Source organism: Lissotriton vulgaris, chromosome 7, assembly GCF_964263255.1.
Source record: "Lissotriton vulgaris chromosome 7, aLisVul1.2, whole genome shotgun sequence".
Classification (NCBI taxonomy): Eukaryota; Metazoa; Chordata; class Amphibia; order Caudata; family Salamandridae; genus Lissotriton; species Lissotriton vulgaris.
In genome coordinates, this window is record NC_141695.1 from 547361501 (window position 1) to 547384356 (window position 22856).

Here is a 22856-nt window from a genome sequence, read left to right on the forward strand (position 1 = left end):
ATTTTTCCCCCGATTCTTTGGCTACAGCAAGGAATGCAGTTTCTTTTCCATGTTGAGGATGAAAACCAGTCTGAGCGTGATGCAGAAGACTATGGGTCTCTAAGAAGTCAGAAAGAATCGAGTTGATATACTTTTCCAAGACCTTACAGACCTTAGGCAGCAGAAAGATAGGGCGATAGTTACCCAGGACATCAGGGTTTAAGCTTGACTTTTTCAACTAAGCTTTCACCATGGAGAGAGATCATTTTGTGGAAACCACATGATTTAAGCATCGACAATTGAGCCTATATATTGTATTGTACTGTTTTTTATTCAAATTTATATAATGCTTACTACCCCCGATTAAGCTCTTTGTTCATTATTATTTGTTACCTATTACTAGTAAATTTGACTTCGGAGCCATCAATCAATCACAAGACAAAGGGCAAGTCCTTCTGGGCAAAGGACGTGCCAATGTTTTTTTAAGTGATTTTGCAGAATGTAAAGCGGTGGGATTTGTTAACAAGGGGGCATATTTATGAGGGCTTTATGTCATGCTTGAACAATGCAAAGAGGTAGATGCATGAAGCAAACCTCTAAGTCATATTTGTGAAGCTACGCAAAGCCACTTTGCAAGCCTTTGAATGGTTTATAAAATATGGAGTAATGCAACGCAGCGCAAATCGCGGCGTCCCATTACTCTCTGCAAGGGAGGCACTTCATGGGTGTTGCTGTGTTTGTTCCCACACAAATCCCATAGTTTTTGACACAATCCCAGATTTACCAATACGGGTAAACTTGGGGATGCACCAAAAAGATACTCCTCGCGAGGTGAGGCGTAACTAGAAGAAATATCTTTATTTCTCCTCGTTTTTTCCTCTTTCTATGTATGATGCATTCTGCAGCACACATAGAAAGTGGAAAACGCCTCTATTGATTGTTTTGTGCAAGAAGGTGCACTTCCGGCACAAAAACAATCCTGCCTACAACACAGGCACCCTTGCTCCATGGTGCAAGGGTGCCTGCGTTGGTGCTAGGCTGCCGAAACAGCGCAAGTGGAAAGAACAGAAAATCGATATATTGGATAACTACAGCGCATTCTTGCCCTTTCCCTGTGACACAGGGTAGTGCAGCAAGGTTTCTTGCTGTGCTGCCCTGCGCCACAATTTTCGTAAGTATGCCCCAAAGTTTTTTTCTACAGTCTATACAGAATTTCATATAGCTTCAGAAACCTCTAGAAGAAGCCCAATATTTAGAATCATTGCTCTGATGAAAAACGAGAAAGAGCAGCGCAGTTCTGCAGAAGAGGAACTGGAATACTGGAAGCTATTTGTGGTCACAGTGTTGGTGTTAGTAAATAGCTCTGTTTCTTAGAGGCGCAGCTATCACTAGTACTTTAAGTGCAGTGGGATCAGGACCTGGTATGCTCCTGTACCCTACTTTCAACTGCATTAGGCCCCATTTTCTTGCTTTAGTGTCCTTAGAACATTTGCTACTTCATGGTTTTTGTAGAGTTCACCAGGTTGTCCTTCAACGCAAACCTGTCTCTCCTCTCATTCTACCCCACATTTCCCTCCTCCCCACCAGCTCTGCTTCCCCTGCCGTACCGACGAAAAGTCTAAGATAAGCTGTGAAGCTGAAATTTTGCAACATAAACAAAGTCTTTCTGCCTCCTGCTGTCCCTGGTTTACTCATGATGTGTTTGGCTTCAGAGGCAGGCAGTGAGGCAGCCTGCAGTGCCATCTTAAATAAGGTTTTTGGGGACCCAGGACAACCGTATTTTTGACCCCTGTTCAGAACAACTTGAATGTCTTAGCATTTTTCATCTTTTTCAAGTCTTCATGATTCCCAAAAATATTGAAAAAAGGGTAGTGCTTAATTTGAGCCGGTTGTTGCCGGTAGGGGGCACTGGCACTTATGGTTTTGGAACCGGCACTTATTTTTCATTATCAGATATTTACCGAGTGTAAGGGAAGGAAATACAAAGATCAGAAAGTCGAAGGAAGACAATGACGGTAAAACCACCACAATCCGAAGGCAGGAACCTGCATGAGCGAGAAAAAGGGGCAGGGGTGTCTGGTAGTGGATTCAAGCCTACCAGCCTTGGTATTCGGTATTGCTCCAACCGCTAACTTTTCAGGAGAGCTTCTGGCACCAGCACTCTTTCTTTTACTAACTAAGCACTGAGAAAGGGGACACAAAAGCTCTACCTATTTCAAATATCAAAAAGAAAACTTGATAAGGCATTGATAAAGCTATTTCTTTTTGAGACTGGATCTATTTTTCGTCTTGCACAAATAATTTAAAATTCAATGTCTAAGCACTTGTTTCTCACATTGTATAAAAGGTGCATTTGGGTGACTAGGTGGGTGCTAACTAGAATAGGGTATAGTGCACAAATAAAACATACACCCTTAGTGTATATTCATAATCACAAGCATATCCCTTTCACAATGAGCATTCTCACTTAAGTAGTGAAGATCAAAGCACCAAAATTCTCTGCCTTCTCTCTCTCTCCTCTTCCTATCGTGTAGCCAGTGACTCCAGCTCTGTCGAGTAAGAGAAATTGGAGGGGCCGAGAGGCAGGACAAGGAAACCGAGGTGATGAGACATGCATAGTGAGAGGTGAAGTCGATGGAGAAAAGATGAGGTAGGGAGATTGGTTAGATGGGTGAGAAAGGGCGAGGTGCAAGATCAAGTAAGGACAATGCGAGGCACCCCAAAAGAAAAATACAAAGAGATAGAAAGAGATCAAGAATGAAGACACTGACTGAAGTAGAGAGGGGTAAGGCAGACAGCGAGGTGAGTTAGAGAAAACTAGAGTTAGTTGATGAAGTGCAGTGAGCTGGAGGGTTTAGAGAAGAAAACATTGAGAAATCATGTATAAACTGCACAGTCAGGTAAAAAAAATAGTGAAGCAGAGAGCAAGGTAGAGCAAGATGGGTGAAGGGGAGAAAGAGAAATGACTTTTAGAGAGGTAAGAGGTGAAATGGAGAGGCACGGGTAAGGTACAGAAGTAGAAGAGAGGCTAATGCAGAGGTAGAGAATGTGTGTGGTGGCGAGCGTGGTGAGATGGAGCCAGAGGTGAGTTAGACATATAAAGAGAGAGAGAGAGAGAGAGAGAGAGAGGGAGAGGTAGATAGAGAGGCAGAGCAGGTGGGTTTATAAAGAGGGGATACAGTGAAAGATAAGTAAGAGGAAAAGAGAGAAAAGGTAATGATAAATTGTAAAAGGCAGGGGCAGCGAAAGAATAGTAGCAAAAAACGAAATTAGTGAGAAAGGGTACGGAGAGTCAATAGAAGCAAAAGGAGGATGTTGATCATTTAAGGAGCAAATCAACTGTGAGGTCAATTGAAGTCAATTGAGAGAGTGTGTATTAACAGAGGGGGTAGGAGATAAAGATGAGGTTGTGAGTGAGGTTATGAAGCGAGTGTTAGAGAGAAGTGAGGAATAGAGAGTGAGAGAGAGAATGAGGTAAACAGAGAAATAAGGTTGAGAGAGGTAGACAAGGTTATGAGAGAGAGAGATAGAGGTGTATTTGAGATAAAGAGATGTCATAGACAGATGTGAATTTCTTAAAATAAAACAGTGGTTTATCTGTAACACATTAAAAAAAAATCGAATGATTTTGCAGTGGAAATCAATGCATAAAACAAATGTCACCACAATGCAGTAGACAGATGTGAGGCATGGAGAGTTAACACAGTGCGAGATATGGTCGGTAACTAGAAATGTAGAGAGAGAACGAAAGAGAGAGAGATATGGTATCAGAGAGGAGGTGGTGTTAAGGGGAGACACATGAGTGAGAAAGGTGAGTGAGCTTCAGTAAGAAGGATAGTATAGAGAGGTGGCCCTTAGCCATCAGAGAGGAGGTGTTGTTAAGAGGAGACACATGAGTGAGAGCGGTGAGTGAGCTACAGTAAGAAAGATAGTATAGAGAGGTGGCCCTTAGCTAGTCAGCGAGATGGAGAGAGAGAAGCGTGTTGGATGTTGTGATTGAGGAGGTAGAAAGACACGGTTCAACAAGATAAAGAGGTAGAAAGGTGAAATACAGCAAGGTGATGAAGTACGAGGAGAGAGATAGAGAGCAAGGAAAGATCGATAAGGACAGGTAAGGTGGTAGAAATGCTAAAGCAAGGGACAGGCAAGGAATGAGAGAGGTAGATAGAAAGATAGACATTGGTGAAATAGTCCAAGTAATAGAGGCACTTTATCAGGGGCCCTCAGAAGGTGGAGACCACGGACAACTGGCCTATTTCCCTGTGCCTCAAAGCGGCTCAAAGTGTTGTAGTTTGCGATATGTAAGTGTTCTCTTGCACTCAATCAGGCCTTAACTTGTCTAAACTAAAAATATACCTGCATGGATTAAGAATTATGCACTGGGATTTAACATTGTCATGGCAACAGCAATGGCACTTTCGTGTCTGAGAGAACGGCAGAGGCAATAAATAGCACTATAACCCTGATGTGCAAATTATCTTTTGCACTTCCAAGGACAGCCATTAACAAACTCACTTGGTTTGTGACCACAGAATACCCTTTGAGTGTATTACAAAAGCCTTAGTATGAGTAAGAAACGTTTTTCTATCTTGTAAAAGGACTTTTGCGACTGTCTAAATCGCAAATAAAGGAGGTCTTGAAAGGGCTGTCCGCCTCCTATCTGGGATCTGTAGAGGAATGTATCAATAGTTTGTGACTGCAATTGAGGTGAATCCATTGATCAGAAACTGACCCTCCAAAGGGGGTGGTATCTGATTCGCAAACGGGAACCAGTCCCCATGAGACATCTTCCCCTTTAGGAGTTGAGACAGCGACCTCGGGTGGACCAGACAGTGTTCTAGAAAACAGCCCGCTGCTTTCCCTTCTTCCAAAATAGGAAACTTACCGTTTTTAAAAGCAGCACTGGTGACTTTAATAGAAAAGGGCTGCTTTAAAAACAGAATGTTTCTCAGTCAGTCAAGAGGTCTTTATTCGATTTACATCATAAAAGACAAAATACATAAAAAAACAGTTCATACAATTTTACATATAAGATAATAAATACGTTACATTTTAAAACCATGTTAAAAAGAGTATTACATTTAGACAATGATGTACAAAGGACCCCTGACTACATAAGAGCAATACTAAGTTGCAACTAAAAACTCATAAAAACAAATACAATGGTAACTTCATTTACCAAGGTTGCGAATGCGGAGTGACCAAGCCCAACTCACGAATTTTGCTACACCAATGGCGATAGGGGCAGAAGTATCCGTTTTTAGAATCCTAATAGCTGCAACAGCAGATCTAGTACCTAATAAGTGGCAAACTGGTAAAAGCCAAACATTTCTGGGTAACGAGTACATAGGGCAGCAGAAGAAAAAGTGTTCAATATTCTCTACTGCTGTTACACAGAAAGGACACTTATCGCTGCCACCAGTCGACCAGGAGTACGTAAGCCCCGCACGGGTAACGAGCCTACTCGTAATTGATGATACAGTTTACGATCATTTGGCTTGGTTATTAAGTCCCAGTAAGCTTCGTATTTAGGGACATCCTTAACAACCAAAAATTCCAGTGACATGGTAGGACCAACAACCATGGTGGATCTCCTCTCAGCGATCCAGTGCCAATAAATATCTTTGAGTGCCTTTTTTGATGGAAAGGTAGCACGTGCTGGATCAACCCATAGTGCCTCCAGGCTCAGATTTTTCAAAAGCATCCTGAGATGAGAGAACCAGGGTACCCTATGGGCCCCTTCGAGCCCCCTCACCTCAACGATGGCCTCAGCAAACAGGGATAATTCGGGTGTAGTCCACAGACGACGCCAGAACGCCAGTGGTCTATACCGTACCACGTCCTCGATAGATTTAACACCTAAATCAAGCTGCAGGGGTAAGCAAGGTGTTGATTGTGGGAGACCAGTTGCTATTCTGAGGAACCTATTCTGAGCCACCCTCAGAGTGGATAAATCACTATACCCCCACAGTTCTGCACCGTAGATAATTGCAGGAATTATCTTGGAGCCATAGATTTTTACCAACGGTGCCAGAGGTTTAGTGAAAGATTTTGCGTGCTCCTTCAATAAGGCTCCCCAAAGTTGAGCATGTTTCAGGGTCATAAGATCCAATTGGGGTTTCCAGCTCAAGTTCTCACTTAATGTGACACCCAAATATGTAAAGACCTCCGTTTGATCCAAAATGGCTCCGCTCATCGACACCTTGGCCTTCACAGCCTTGGGGCCTCACAGAACCATAAATTTGGTCTTGCAGACATTCACCTCTAACTCATGCTCACTACAGAAACACTCAAAACGGGCCAGCATGGACTGAAGGCCCTGCCTCGTTTTAGAAATAATAAGAGTGTCGTCCACGAACATGAGGAGGGGAATTTTCCTTCCAGCAAGGGAGGGGGCCGTTGGAAAGTTAGAAAAATACTTGGTCACCCCATTAATAAACAAAGAAAAAAGGGTGGGGGCCAACACACACCCTTGTCTAACTCCCTTGGCGACTTTGAAACTGTCGGTGACCTCCCCGGGACCACCCCATCTTACTTTGGCATAGGTGTTTAAATGCAGATTGATAAGCAACACCACCTGCTCTTTGGGCATGCCCAAATCCAACAAGACTTCCCAGAGCTTAATCCTAGGCACTAGGTCGAAAGCGGACCTAAGGTCCACAAATGCCGCAAACAGCAGACCTCCCCTAGGTAGACCACCTTCCAATATAATAGCATAAATCTAAAAACTTGCTCTAAGGTCCCCATATGTTGCCGAAAACCCGCCTGGAGAGGACTTAAAACATCATAATCAGAGATCCAACTCTGGATCCTACCCAGAAGTAGGCGAGCCACAATCTTTTGTACAGCATCAATAAGGCTAATAGGTCGATAATTAGCCGTTACTGAGCGATCACCCTTCTTATGAATTGGGAGGATCTCCGCCCCCAGCCAAGAGTCAGGGACTTTCGCACCCCTTGCCAGAGCATTGGCTAAAAGAACAATGTATGGGACCCAAAGGTCCTGTTCCTGCTTAAACAAATCAGCTGGTATGCAGTCAGGTCCTGGTGCTTTACCCCCCGGGATAACCCTTAACACTGCCCTCACTTCAGTAGAAGTAAAAACCAGGGCTTCATCAGTAGTGATGGGCAGCAGAGTGGCAGAACTAGTGACATTCGCTTTGAATTGATTCCCATAGTAAACAGAATGTTTCTCATTTGGTAATGGGAGTGCAGGGAGGGAGGTCTGCTGTCCCTTGCAGGCTTCCATTCCTGTGTTTGCAGCCAATCACAGGGGGCCGCAATCTGCACCTGTTTAAGTAATATTTATTAAACAGTCCATTTTGCTAACCCCTTGGAAGGTCGTTTCTGATGCAACAAAGTGCAAATTGCATTCCCTTTTGCAAAGCACTCGGTGTGCAAACTGCACATCCCTGGTTTGCGAATGGGAATTGTACATAAGGCCCCCACAGACAGGTATACTGCCTGTCATCCGACAGGGAGGGGTGATGTCAGAGTCCACGGATTACGGGTGCAATTGACCTTCTCCTGCCCTCCGCAGACTTCCTCTCTGCTGCCGCCACAGATAGTGAGCTGAGAGGGGGCTTTGTGCCAAATGCAGAAGTGAGAGGCTGACCATGAGATTGGCTTCATGTTTCAAAGCCTGTCATGGTTGCCGGGAAGGCCCAGCCATTTGCCTAGTTAAATAGCTCAAAAAGGAAGGAAAGCAGCTGTAGGTTATTCATTTATGTTTGTCTTCCTCTGGTAGTTGCTTTGCATACACATCATCTGGAGAGAGCCTGTGTAGGGCGTAGATGTATCTGTCGTAAAAGTGCTCCAATATGATCTGTGGGCAGCCGCCAAAAATGGGAGTATATGACGTCCTTTTGGTAAGGGTACTGGTCAGTCGCTTATTGATCTCTGAACGGGCTGATGTATGTTGTTTTGTGATAATGCAGGTTAGCATTGCTTAATCCTGATGCAGGTGTGTAGTTCTCTGTGATAATGAAGCTGTTTAACGTTTTGAATGCGAGTGTATATTGCTCAGTGATAATGCAGATGTATATAATCTGCGACAGTGTAGGTGTATATCTCGCTGTGATAATATAGTAATCTGTCAATTTCTGATGACGTTGATGTATAGTGTTCTAAGAATATTCTGGTGTATAGTGGTCTGTGGAAATGCAGACATGCAAGCCTGCATTATGAGTGGCCGGATTATTTCCAATATATGTGATAACATAGGAGAACATTTGTGTTACTATGGCTTCTGTTTGTGACCTTCTTCAGGACTGAGATTACAGGAAAAAGACGGGGAAGTATAAAGAGACAGTGATAAAAGCCAGCAGCAAGGAATAAAAATAGATGGCGGCTGAGAGCGGTGGGGCTGGGCGGTGGCGGGGCAGGAGTGAGGGAAGTCGAGAGACAACCGAATAAAGAAAATTAACTAAATAAATAAATCCTATTCCATTGTCTATCGACATCCCCCTGGGAAGGGAAGAATAAAACATTCACAGGGGAAACAGAGGGAGGCAGAAACTGAAAAGAGACAATGGGGGAACAGAGGAGGATGTCCCCATTGTAATCATCAACATGTTTAGCTTACACATGCAACTAGGAAAACACAGTACCACCAGCCTGGGTCACAGTCTGGAACACAACAGCAAGAAACACACACAGATGAACTAGGGCAGCTAAAGGCGATAGGAAGGGGCCCATCAAGCTGAGTGGTGGCCACTAGAGCAAAATACCATACAAACCACTAACACAAGATCAGGTCTGTTTTTGTTTTTGAGATTTTACTCTCAGGCTTACAACTCATTTTATTTGCATTAGCACAGCTTACTTGCTCCCGCTCTACACAATCCTGCCAGTTTGTGATAACGATTAACAACTCTTTTTCTATGGGCGACATGCTTGTTTATATAACACTCCTTAGCACACGTTTATCAATCTTTGAAGTAACACAGGTACGTAGTGTGTTCAGTAACTACAAACATAAATAATAGACAAGAAATTGTTCTTCTTTCTTAGTCGTTCAATTTAAAATGTAAGTCTTCACAAATTGTTCTCTACAGCCAACACGTGTTTCGTCGCAACCGGGAGGTCGTCCCGCGACTTTCTCAAGGCTATTTGTTGTGTAAAAACTGTTTTTGTATATTGTGATATTTCCAACCCACAATGGGTTTCTGAGGTGGTGGCGTCCTTGTTCAGTATGCTTTTCTGACAGGTGCATGCAGTGCCACTGCCTGTCATCAGAAAGGGAGGGGTGATGTACTCAGCATCTTAATCGAGCGGTGGCGTCACAGAGGAGATTTTTACAAGTTAGCAAGCTCTGAGAAGAGTATTTGACATGAAGGATTAGATAACAGAAAAGCATCAGGCCCTTAGTGTTAGAAAACTCAGAGAGAGAGAATGTAGTGAGGTTAGGAGAATCTGGAAGGGCATCTTTTGAAGACTCAGAATTACATCAGGAGCAGCTCTAAGTAGATGAGGAATTTCCCTTTGTGAATCTTAATCATCTCGTCAACCTACAAGCATCTTGTTGTCTCTGATAGGAACCATCCGTCTTTCTACACTGGTGACGCTCATGGAGTAAAAATAAAAACGTGATCGTTGCATGCGTAAGCATTGAAAGTGAGACTGCATCCTTTGAGTACAAAGTAAATACTGCATCATTTGTTTGCCCCAGCTGCTGTGCAACAGTTTGAAGACATCACAATTTCACAGCACTCTTGATGGCAAATTATTTGGTCAATTGGGGAGAGTTTTTTTACTTTGTTGCAGTTGCATTAACTGCAGCATCCTATTTTAACGCAGGGTTGTATTCCTTGCGCATTCTGTAGAGTGTAGATCTGTCATACATAAACGGTGCTTTAAATGGGCAGGTACTGCCCGGTACTGAGTACTGGCACTTTTTTATTTTGAGAGGGAGAGTACCGGCACTACTCAAAAGAGGCGTAATACTTTTGATTGGAGAGTACCAGCATTTCTCAGAAACAAGCAGGTACTTTTGTACAGAGTATTTGCACTTTTATTTTCCCATTTCAAGCACTGTGCATAAGTGATATTCTGCCCAATTTTGCTGAGAACCAGTATCTGTATATCTCAACAGTTCAGGTCTGTGAGCACGATGTTGTTCTAACGTTTTCGATGTTGGTCTGTTTCTGTTTCAATCCTGCATGAGAAGAGCTGCCCTTTTGAGTGGATGTATGTCGTTACTACGCATGCTTTTACAACGCATGCCTTTACCAAGCAGGTTTTACAACGCAAGTCGTTACAACGACTTGCGTTGGGGAGGCGCTGGATAGTGAATAGTTTAATTTACTATTCCAACTCCAGTCCCCGTGGATAGTAGGGAAGGTTTTGGATAGTAAATTAAACTATTCCCTATCCTACAGCGCCCCCAGCGCAAGTCGTTGTAACTACTTGCATTGAAAAGTTGCGTGGTAACGGTACTGCGTGGTAAAAGTTGCGTTGTAAACGCTGTTCACCCTTTTGAGTTAATTGAGATAATCCAGAGAACTGCACCCAGTTCTACGTATGACGTTCAACTCGCTCTTTTGTTGGTCCAGCAGGTCCGCCTACTGCAATGCACTACGTTAGATGTGACTGTTTCTTAAACTAGGAAGGGTGTATGTGTAAATATGGCATTTGATTGGAAAAACAAAATCGAGAAGGGAGTCTGTATAAAAAGAACCGTGGCGGACTTTAGCGCTGGTGGTGCCCATTGTGACAATCTTTGTTGACTCCCCCCCCCCCCCCAAAAAACTCCTTCTTCATGAATTCCCACACTACCACTCTCCACCAGTGCCCCTTTTCTCTCCATAGACCCTCTCTCACATGGATCTCACTTGTTTTTTAGCACTACTCATACGAGTATAGGGTGTCACAGTCAGACATCAAACAAACATATAATACGGAGCCAAGGATACTTGTGTAAATCAGCGTACTGGAAGTGTTTCATATGATAATGAGGCTTACAAGGTGTAGTACTGATACTGGTAGGCCGTATATTTTAAGTGTGTGGTCTGGAGAAGCCCAAACTCAGAATTTAAAATGCACTACAGTGGCTAGCTTTACTAGTAAGAAAGTATTTCTACCCAAATTAACCCCTTTCAGCACAATATGGATAATGAAAGACTGGGGAAAAACACAATGTTTTAACTTATACAATGCAGCTTGCATACACCTCTTTGATGAACGTTCATAGGTAACTTTGCTATATTAGGGTCATAAATTTTGAACTGCAAGTAACAAAAGGATCTGTAACAATAGCAGTAACCTAGTTCTTTGCCGTAGGCCTCTTAACCCTCTGCGCTACTTTAGCAGGAGTGGAAATACCACTACATAACACTCTAATCTAACTCCAGAAGGAACATTAATCACTAGAGTATCTTGACATTTTAATTGCTGCCGGAACACTTCTGGACAAACCAGGAACTCTGCAGCTGGTGCTTTTTAAATCTCTGTTATTTCTAAACACAGCACTCCTGAGGTCAGCCCAGGTGCGGCTGCAACGGTTGCACCACCCTAGAGCCGGCCCTAAACAGAACACCCCCTTAGGTAACTTCTAATCTCTGTGTTACATTACACCTGGTGTGACCGTTCCTTGGCAATTTCCAACCAAGAAAGGTGCTTTTGGAAAACAAAACACAGAATAGTATAGACTAGCATGACTTCAGTTAGTCTAGCTGGAATTGGAAGAGTTTAAAAAAAAGAGGAACCAAGCACAAAAGTATGCACTCTACCATCCGGAAGCCAATGACATGGTGGAGAGACTCAACAGAGTTCTCAAGGATGCATGTCCTACAAATTGCCAAAACTAATGATGAGGATTGGAAACAGGTTCTATTTTCAAGAGTATAGATGTGAGAGAGCGCAATTTGAATATAAAATATATAGTAGCCATATTTAGACGTATATGTTACAAATGTAGGAATGAAACGCATATCGTAATGTAAAGTTGACGATAATAGCATAAAGGTCAACTAACGTGATAACATGGTATAGGAAATGTAAATGTATTCACATGTTAAAACATGCATTAGAATTAGAAGGCCCGTATATATGATGGGTAGACATAGAAATGTGTAGAAATGCTTATGAAATTTAGAACGTGCAAAGTAGAATACATGTACGTGTATAACTTTAAAATGGAGTAACATGAGAGAAAAACGTAGGGAAATGTAACGTGGAGAAATGTGCAGAGAATTTATATAGCGATGTAACCAGTGAGAATATAAAAGTTATACTCTACGTAGTTTATATTCTAGGTAAAATGTGTTCAAGCATAACTAAGACTTTGCTAAAAAGTACGAATATATAAATGTATGTTAAAGGTTACACTGTGTAGAGGGGTTTTTGTAGGAATGCTAGAAGAGTTTAGGTCATTTGTGATTATAACCTGACTGACCAAGAGTTCGCAGGAGCTTAGTCAAATGTATGTAATTTAATGGGCTTGTAAAAGTCGTAAATAGCTTGATGTGGACGTGAGAGCCAAGAAGTCTAGCACTTGTTAGATTTAAGGTGACAATGCCGGACGGAGCTTATTGCTCGTACGTGAGGAGAGACACTTAGAATTTGAACTGTGTTTTGACAAGACCATTCACAGGACCTAGAAGGGTCAAGTTAAGCGACATGGAGTTGAAGTTTTGTCTGAGGTCGTTTGACTTTTGCGCTAAAAGTGTCAATGAAGGTAGCCAGCGAGATGATGAAGATGACATCTAAGAAGAAGGGTCAACTTAACGAACGACGCAAGGAGTGGACCAATGGAAGAAGCAAGAAGTTGACATCATCGGGGAAAGTCCGTGGTGGGCGTCAAGGGGCGTTACACCCACACGATGATTGTGTATTTTAGGGACAGCACCCCGGGGATAAGATAGCAATTGGAGATTAGGAACAGAAAGGGAATTGCTCAAGAGAGAAGGCAAGGGTAGATGCCTTGAGCAGATGCGCTGAGAGATCAGAGCGCAAGGGAGCAGTAGGCCGAGGACCCTTAGAGAGAGCGGATGGGTAGGCAGAGAGGGTACTGCTTCTAACATTTAAGAATTCCTTTAGAGGCTAAGAGAGTTTGAACTTCTTTGGGAGTCAAACTGCTGACACCTTTTTAGGGAAGAAACTTGCGAAGTAGGGATGTCACATAGCATAGAGTAGGGACAGTTTTAACTTGATTATTTTATCTTACTGCAGATGACGCAGAAGGAACCACTTCACACTGAAGCTTTGATTGCGGATCTAGAGATTGATTTTGTATTTTGTATACTTTGAGATTTATTCTGTAAGGATTGTATTACATTCAAATTAACCTTATATAAAACTCTTAAACTTTATCAGTTGTAAGTGGTTCTTCAGAGTGGCGTCAGTTAATGGGGTTTGTCTAATCTATGCAGGGGTGGTCCTTTCCTCAATGACAGATACGAGCGGTCCAAAACAGATGAATGAGAAAATTTATTAAATTGATCATAATCATAATTTGATATCAAAATCTCATTCCCCGCAGTTGGTAGCAGAGTATGATGGTTATCTTCTTGAGGAAGACGACCTAGGCCAGGTTAGTTTACCCCAAGGTCCCTAGTCATCGTCGACCAGAAGAAGAATTTCAGCCGAAGACGGTGCGTCGAGAGAAAAAGCAGCAGAGTCGGTCGAGAGTGAGTATAAGGGTCATGCGTTGTAAGATTGCGGTGTTTTATGTTGTTCCTGTGTTATAATGTCAAGCGGAGTTGAATGCCTGTAGTGTGATTGAGGGAAGGTTGTGAGCGCGCGCAACCGGATGAAATCTTATGTCCAGAGGACTTAAGTGGTTCGGGTGTATCGAACACCCAGAGTAATTTGTCTACCATTGAAAGGGGGTCATGAGGTACCATTGATTTCCCGACAGACCGATGATAGGGGGAGCGTATGAGTGAGTGTATGAGTAACGGACGCTGGTCGTACGTTTACTGTGTGTAAGTAACCTATCAGTTGAGGCGATCGTCGGACCGTAAGAGGGAAGACGTTTCGTCAGTTGAGGTGACAATTACAGGTAGACTGTGGCCGTACAGTCAGAGAAAAGTGATCGCTTGGACGGAAGTAGTCATTTTTCAGTGTATGAATGAAAACGCATGTGAATTCGTGAGACAAATTGAGAACGGAGGAAAATTGCTGCAAGAGGAAACTGAGGACGTCAGCATAGAACCGCGCTGAGATTGGTTAGTTTGTCAGACGTCAGCGAAGAGTCGCATAGAGATTGGTCGGTCAGCAAAGAGTCGCGCTGGGATAGGCTGATTAGCGAGAGTCGCACGGGGATTGGTGGTTGTCATCAAGACGCAAATAAGGAAGAGAATTAGTAAGGAACATCGTACGTTATCGAAAATGAAGTGTTTCAAGGGTTTAGGGAAAATCTTTAGGAGAAAAAGGAGAAATTTATATGCAGGAGAAGAAGCTCCACCAGAGGGCACACCGGCTTATCATATGGCAGTAAATGTAGGCTTACATTCGATACTGTGGATTTCCGAGTGGCACAGGCTAACTGAAGGGCATAAAGAACTGGCGTTTCCGAGATTCGGAACGTTTAAACTAGATGTGTTGAACCAGCTGAAAGCGACAATGCTTTCAACAAGACCTCTACCGAGGCCAACACAATTTGAAGCACTTGGTGTATGGTTTAGGACCGCACACGAAAAGAGCGTAAAAAGGCGCCAAGAAAGAGTGAGAAGATCGGTAAAGGCAGTGCAGGATGCTAAATGGGACGAGGAAGCTAAGAAATGGAGGGTTCAGAAGATAGAAGCAGAGAAACTGTACCCGATGCTAGAAGTTACGGGAGAAAGGAAACCTATAGAACAGGAAGATGAGGAAAGCGAGTCGGAGGAGGATCTGATAGAGAGGCTATTAACAGATAAACCACCTCCATACAGCGGTGAACTTGCGAGTCCCATATTACCACAAGCGGACGGAGCTAGGTGGGGGGAATATAAATCGATCCCAGTAACGGAGTGGGACGCTAACAAGACTGAGGAAATACCCCAAACTAGTTCTGAACAGAGAGTAGTGGGAAGATTTGTGGTCCAAAAGGTTCCTGAGACGCAATGCGCAAGGTCGTACCAAATGCCAGACGCTTTACAAGTTCCTGTTACCATAGGCCCTATTGTGTCAATCTACAACCCAGAAGGGGTCCAGCAGGAGGAACAGGCACGATGGGACAGTGAAAGAGCAGAAGTGGAGAATAGGAATGCCACGATGAATCCCCAAAGGCAAATACTAGCACCGATGAGTCGGAGTACCCCATTAGATTCTGCAACGGGTCCCAGGATAGAACAGGGAGGTCAAAGAGGGCCAATGGATTTGAGGGGTCCTAAACCGAAGTCTTTTAAGGAGTTAAGAGAATATTTGAAAGAATGGGAAACTGCCGAAGAGGTTCGGGGTAGGAGTTTAGAAACGGGACCTGAGTGGAGAGAAGAGGACAACAGGATTCTCTCGCATTGTGGAGCTGGCGAAAGCAGCCCCGAGTGGGAGAGAGGAAGTCAAGAAAGCAGAAGAGATACTTGTTCTACCATTAGCGGCAATAGACAAATGTGCGATGACAGGAGTGCAGGGTGTGGCGAAGTGCCTCGCGTCACCTTCAGTGAAGGGGAACGTAGGACACAGGAGTACCGGAATACCTTTAGGTGCACACACCATGCCCCAGGTGAGGATGTGAGACACTGGAATCACGGAAACATGGAGAGTCGCGAAGCGTCTCGACATGCCTCCGGCGATAGTGGACGGAGTCAGGAGAACATAGAGAGTCGCGAAACGTCTCGCCATTCATCCGGTGATCACGAAAGAGATCACGGGAACATGGAGGGCCGTGAAGGACCTTATCGTTTATTGAGCGACACCAGACAACAAGCGGGTTACAGTGGGTTAGAACAGAACGGTGGATCCTATCTCGTATCTGGAGAAACTGAGCCGAAAAGACGGAATGTAGGGTTGGGGGACGGAGCATTATTCCACCATACCCCACGCGAAGATGGAAAGGCTTGGGATCTAGAGAGGTGGGAACAGAGAAATGGAAGCAAGACTCCTCATAACTCACCTGTGCTCAGGCGTAGGGCGCATAGTGGAGGTGAGAGGGATATGAGAGAACAACACAGAACAGAAATGCTGAAAGCTGAAATAAAAGCAAAACGGCTTGACGTAATGAGTTTGAAGTCAGACTTGGATGAAATGATTGATGGCACAGTGGCACTAGAGATATTAGATTTATATACACCAGACGAAATATTGTTCTTATCCAAGGATATTACTCGGAGGGCGAGGTCAGCTCATGAGAACCTATCTAATTTGGCAAACAGGTATATGGTAGACCTGTCACGAACTAAGGCCTTACAGAATAACCATAGGCTAACTTGCACAGATCGGGATCTGGATGAGCGTAGAACGATCGCGCTGAAGGTACACATAAGGGAATTGATCCTAAGTATCAGAATATGGAAAGATCTGGATAGATGGGAGGAAAGATGGTCCAAGAAGGGCTCTGTTAGACGGAGTACACTTGGGAAGTCCCAGGACGCAGATTTGATGCGAATGGAAGCTTTCCCTTTGCGAGAAATTGCGAATGGAAGCTACGTTCACGTGCCCTGGAGTAGGGGGGATTTGGCGGCATTTACCAATTCCTTCCCAAAGCTTAGGGATAATCCCGTCGAGTGGTACAAACAGGTAGAAAGATTCGTGAAGATCTCGAAGGTACTGTGGATCGATTTGAACACACTGTTCGATATCGTAGTACCCGGAGATTTGTGGACGGCGTGCAAGCTTAGTGTCGAATGGCCTAATTGTGAGCCTCCGAGAGATACCCGGACGAATGGTCCATCAGTTAGAGTCATGGAAAAATACGAGAGAGTAATAACATGGCTAAAAGAGAAAGTGCCGGTGCAAGATATAGACTGGGTTAAGATAGATCGAACTACTCAGGAACCGAAAGAGACAGTTCATGAGTTCTATGAGAGATTACTGAAAGCATTCAAGCAGTACAGCGGGTTAGATGTAATGGATCCTAAGGACATTGGACAGTTTGTTTCAAAGTTTGTCCTCGGATTGAGACCGGAAATATGCCTAATGATCCAACAGCATCTGATCTGTTGGCAGAACAAACCTTTAGATGAAATTCTGAGGTATGCAAGGTACTGTAGTGACGAAATAGACTCTAAAGCAAAGAAGCTTAAAGAAAAGTTAATGCTAGTGCAAATGCAAGCTGCTGGAAAGGATAAACCACGGCAGCAGGGAACAGGAATGCAGGCGAAGAAACAGAATAATCAGAGCAGAGATGAGGAAGAAAGACCGAGACCGAGAATGGATATCGCGACACTGAAAAAGACGACGAGATGCCATCAGTGTAACGAGGTGGGACACTGGCGACGCGAGTGTCCTTACAATGTTGAGTCAGGGGAATTAGAGCTGGAGGAGGAAGAGGTTCAGAACAACATGGTTAAGGGAGCCACAGTCCCGAAGGGCAAGTTTGTCAAAGGGGGGACTCAGACTCCTCGAGCCCCGTTTCCTCAACCACCTCGCATCTCAAACGGAGGGAAAACCTACAGACAGATGCCATTGTTTGTAGGAGGAGAGGAATGCTACTACGTTGATCCACTTACAGGGCAGCGGGCGAACAGGGAGGAAGATTGTACTCTAGGAGCCGCCTTGGAAGTAGATCAGAGAGGACCATACGTAGAGGCTGAAGTAGCGGGATGTCCTACAACCTTTTTGGTGGATACGGGGGCCACTCGATCCACGTTGAGATCTGCGGTAGTCCCAGGTCTGCCAATATCAGGAGAAATGGTTCAGGTGGTAGGAGTCGCGAACAAAAGGATGACGAATCCCCTGACCGAACCAGTGTCAGTAAGGATAGGGAATTACAGTGACGAACATCAGTTTGTGATCTGTGATTCTAGTCCTGTGTGCTTACTAGGGAGAGATTTGCTGTGTAAACTGAATTGCACGATACATTGCACACCAGAAGGAGTAGAAGTGCAGACCAATGACGAGGATGCAGATTTCAAAATCGTAAATTCACAAGAGTGTGTGGAACTATATCCTACCTTAACAGTGGAGGAGCTTCCACAGGACTTGAGGGAGAAAGTCTCAACTGAAGTATGGGATTTTACTGGGGAAGAAATAGGATTGATCAAAGGAGTAGAACCAGTAAAGATCTTGGTAAGACCCCACGCTGAGTACCCAAGAACACCACAGTATAAGCTAACGCCAGAAACGATTGCAGGAATAAAGCCTGTGATCGAATCCATGATCAAACAAGGAATACTGAAGGAGATCGTGGGTAGTCCATGTAACTCCCCGATTATGGGTTTGCAGAAGCCTAGTGGAAAATACAGAATAGTGCAGGATCTTCGGAAGATTAATAACATTGTTGTCTCATGTTATCCAGTGGTACCGAATCCATCAGTGATATTATTTCAGATACCGTTCCAAGCTGAATGGTTTACAGTGATAGATTTGTGCCAGGCTTTCTTTTCGATACCTTTAGATGAAGAGAGCCAGTATCTTTTCGCTTTTAAGCTGGAAGATCGCGTCTTAACATGGTGTCGTATCCCTCAGGGGTATACAGAAAGCCCATCGATCTTTAACCAGTTATTAAAACGAAACCTTGAAAGTCTAGTACTGCCCAAGAATTCGGTTCTAGTCCAGTACATAGACGACCTCCTAGTTGCGTCAGAAACTGAGGAAGCTTGCAGGGAAGACACTATAACCTTGTTAAATCACTTGGCCGAGAACGGACACAAGGTGTCTCCAAGTAAGTTGCAATATTGTAAAACTGAAGTGCAATACTTGGGCCATAGGATTGAAAAGGGAAAGCGGAAGGTGTCTCCAGACAGAATAGAGGCGATTATGAAAATGAACGCGCCTACGACACAAAGAGAAGTCAGAATGTTTCTGGGCATGGTCGGTTATTGTCGACAATGGATAGTAAACTTTTCACTGAAGGCTAAACCGTTATTACAACTGACGCACAAAGGAGTAAGTGATCCGGTACCATGGGACAAAGATTGTTTGATGGCATTTTTGCAGCTGAGGGAGGACTTATGTCGCGCCCCGGCTTTGGGAATGCCAGATTACACTAAACCTTTTTTGCTTTACTGCTGCGAGAGAGAGGGATGCGCTTTAGCGGTTTTAGCTCAGATCCACGGAGATGCGCGCAGGCCAGTGGCGTATTTTTCGGCTACATTAGATCCAGTAGCCGCAGCGTTGCCCGGATGTCTCAAATCCGTAGCTGCAACGGGTGTCAGCATCGAGAGATCAGAGAGCGTGGTGATGGGACACCAGTTAGTGGTGTATGTGCCGCATTCTGTGGAACTGTTAATGACCAGGACGAAGACTCAGCATCTGACGAACAGCAGGCTCACACGCTACGAGCAAGTCATACTGGCTGCCGAGAATGTGACCCTAAAAAGATGCTCTGTCTTGAATCCTGCAACCTTGATGCCACTTCCGAATGAAGTGGATGATGAAAATTGTACAGATCATGACTGCCTCGATGTGACTGAACTATGTACCAAACCGAGACCTGATATCGTAGATGAGCCATTGACAGACCCAGACGAAATTTTCTTCGTTGATGGTTCATGCGTAAGAAACGATGTCGGTCAGCTGAGAGCAGCTTATGCAGTATGCACGATTACCAGAGTTATAGAAGCCGCCTGCCTGGAAGGAGTACACTCCGCACAGGTAGCTGAAATTGTTGCTTTGACTCGTGCTTGCTTAGCAGGCGACAAACTTCGAGTCACCATATACACCGATAGCCAGTATGGTTTCGGGGTAGTTCACGATTACGGGCAGTTATGGTCTCAAAGAGGTTACATGACCTCCTCGGGTTCTCCCATTAGGAACGGAGAATTCGTGAGACTTCTGTTAGAGGCTTTGCAAAAACCTATGGCCATAGCAGTGGTCAAATGTGTGGCACATACAAAGAACCTTGATTTTGTGTCACAAGGAAACCGCTACGCGGATGAAGTAGCACGTTATTGTGCAGAACAGGGATATTCTCACACTAATGTCAAGGTGGGGGGAGTCCAGGAAAGAACTGAATTGACCATGTTGCTAGATACTGTAGATACGTGGGATGAATTAAGAGCTGTACAGGAAAATGCACCAGATGATGAGAAAAGGAGCTGGGAAACAGCAGGGTGTGTAAAAAGCGAGATGAATTTTTGGGTTTCTGCCGACGGAAGGGCAGTTTTACCAAATGAACTCGTTAGTCCAATGGCAAGGAAATTGCATGGATCAGCACACATAGGTAGAGATGCTATGGTGAGAGTATTCAGACAAACGTGGTTCAATCCTAAGTTTAGAGTAGCGGCAGAAGCAGTATGTCAGCGATGTGCGATCTGTCAACAACTAAACGTGGGTAAGAGAACACCAGTTACATTGAGTCACATTGGGAGGTCTGGGGGGCCTTTCAATAGGATGCAGCTTGATTTTATAGAAATGCCTCCATACAACAGACTTAGATACGTTTTAGTGATTGTCTGCATATTTTCTAGATGGGTTGAGGCTTACCCTACACGTAGGTGCGATACACTTACAGTAGCAAAATTGTTGCTTAGAGAGTTGATACCGAGGTTTGGGGTGCCATCCTCTTTGGAATCGGACAGAGGAACTCATTTTAATAGCGAAGTGGTGAAGATGCTATGTTCAGCTTTGAATATTGATCAGAAGTTACACTGCAGCTATCGACCAGAAGCTTCAGGGATTGTAGAACAAATTAACAGTACCATCAAGTCCAGACTGGCTAAAGTTTGTTCATCGACATCCCTGAGTTGGCCAGACGCACTTCCAATGGTTCTTATGAGCATACGTAGCACACCTGATAGAAGAACAGGCCTCTCTCCACACGAAGTGCTAATGGGGAGAGCTATGAGATTGCCATCGGTTCCGACTGCAGCGCTAGTGAACATCACAGACGATTTGATCTTGGACTACTGCAAGGGACTATCTGATGCCGTTAATTCTGTGTCCCTCCAGGTCCAGGCTGCAGAGGTTCCATCAGCACAAGACTTGTGCCATGACCTGAGTCCGGGAGACTGGGTCCTGGTGAAGAAGCATGTCAGGAAGAACTGCTTAGACGTGCGTTGGCGAGGACCGTTTCAAGTCATACTTGTAACGAGCACTGCGGTGAAGTGTGGAGGTCTGCCAAACTGGATACATGCCTCACACACCCGAAGGGTGCCAACACCTCCAGAAGAAACAGCTCCTCTCTCGGATGAAAATCCGACGGGAAGCGGAGAAGCCATAGAGGGGGAAAGCCAAGCTGTGGAGGTGATCGAAGAAACTGAAACTGTGTTGGAACAGGACGACGAAGGTCAGGACACTAGTGGGACCGAAGTCGCCTCAGGAGAAGAAAGTAATTGGGAGTCCGACACAGATATCGAGCAGACTGAGAGTGACCAAGAGACAGGTCCTAGAACAAGGAGCGGAAAGACAAGGAGTAACGAAGCCAGTTGGCCGGAGAGAAAGAAAAGGCCAAGTTCGGAAGAAAAGAAAGAAAGAACCCTTGTCCCGATCGCTGAAGAATCGGATCAGGAGGAAGAAACGACAGACTCAGGAACTGAGAGTCCACGAAGATCGAGAAGGGTACGTGTGCCCTGCAGAAGGTACGCCACCCCAGAGTGGACTTATCTAGCAGATGTCTTGGGGACAGAAATCTGGGAGAGTGAAGAGCGTGAAAGTAATCGATCTCGATCCATTTGTGGCAGTGGAGATATGGATGTTGACGCCTGGACTCGAGACTGAGGGGTTACTGACTTTCACACTCCCCATACCCCCATACTTGAGTCGGATTACAGATTTAGTGTTGAACAGATTACAATTTCCAACATTTGGTCATCAAATATCAGAGGAAGAAGATAAAGTCATTCGGTTTGAATTGTTGGAACTTGTTGCAAGAGCTGCAGGTACGAGAATAATTGTTGATACTTAAAGACTTTGGATATAAGTTGTAAAGAAGAAGATAACCTAGCGCCGAGTGGAAAGAAGAATAAAATTAGGGATTACATTTAGAGGACGGAGAAGGGCTAGGGTTGTCTGCTGCTAAAAAGAGATATGACATTTTTGTGAAAGAAGAGACTTTGTTGATAAAAAGCACTTTAAAGACTAAGAAAGCAAACAAGCAACCAAAGATTGGAAAGGAGAACTTTCGCTAGAGAACGAGGTACGCTGTTTGATAACATGGAGAACGGCAACCCAAACAGAAAAGCTAGATGTATAGTAGGTACACTTATAGCAGTAGTGATATCTCTCATAATTACAGTAGTGACAATATCTTACATAATAGGACATGAGAATGATAAAGAAATAGCAAATGTAAAAACTGTAACGACTTTGAAACCTGCTCTTGTGGGGAAGAACGAAGAGAGCAATGTTATACGTGAAAAGGCGTTACTTGCAGATGAAGCTCGTAGATTGCACGTAGACGAGTCACAGGGAAATTTTAGGTCAAATGCATACGCTAAACTGTTATATGAATATATCGATGCCATGGAGGCCAAAGATTGCTACGTTTGTATGCAATTGCCGGCTTCTGTAGACGAAGGCATTAGATATCATCATCTCCCATTGACTTATGGGATAACATGTAGTTTACTGCTTAGTATATTTTATGGTAGAGAAGGATTTGAGTACTACTTTTCAAATTATGATTCGGTACTGCCTGAAGTTCCGAATTATAAGCAAATGAATAAGTGGGACTATTACAAAAAGGAGGATAGACTGGCTAAATTCTTTCTTCCTTGGGATACATTAGATACATCATATGCACGTAGAAATAATCTGACTTGCAAAGTGTCAGAGGTAGAGAAAAGGTTTATTGCACAAGTAGATGACCGATACAGAAGGCAGAAGATTCTAAAAATGTCAGGACAATGGAAAATAGAT

General features: G+C 44.1%; 1 protein-coding gene across 2 annotated transcripts in view; it reads left to right on the forward strand.

Moving 5' to 3' along the window:
- PIK3R5 (phosphoinositide-3-kinase regulatory subunit 5) overlaps positions 1-22856 on the forward strand; it is a 297464-nt gene that overhangs the window by 22682 nt on the left and 251926 nt on the right. The gene's annotated exons all lie outside the window — the stretch shown is intronic.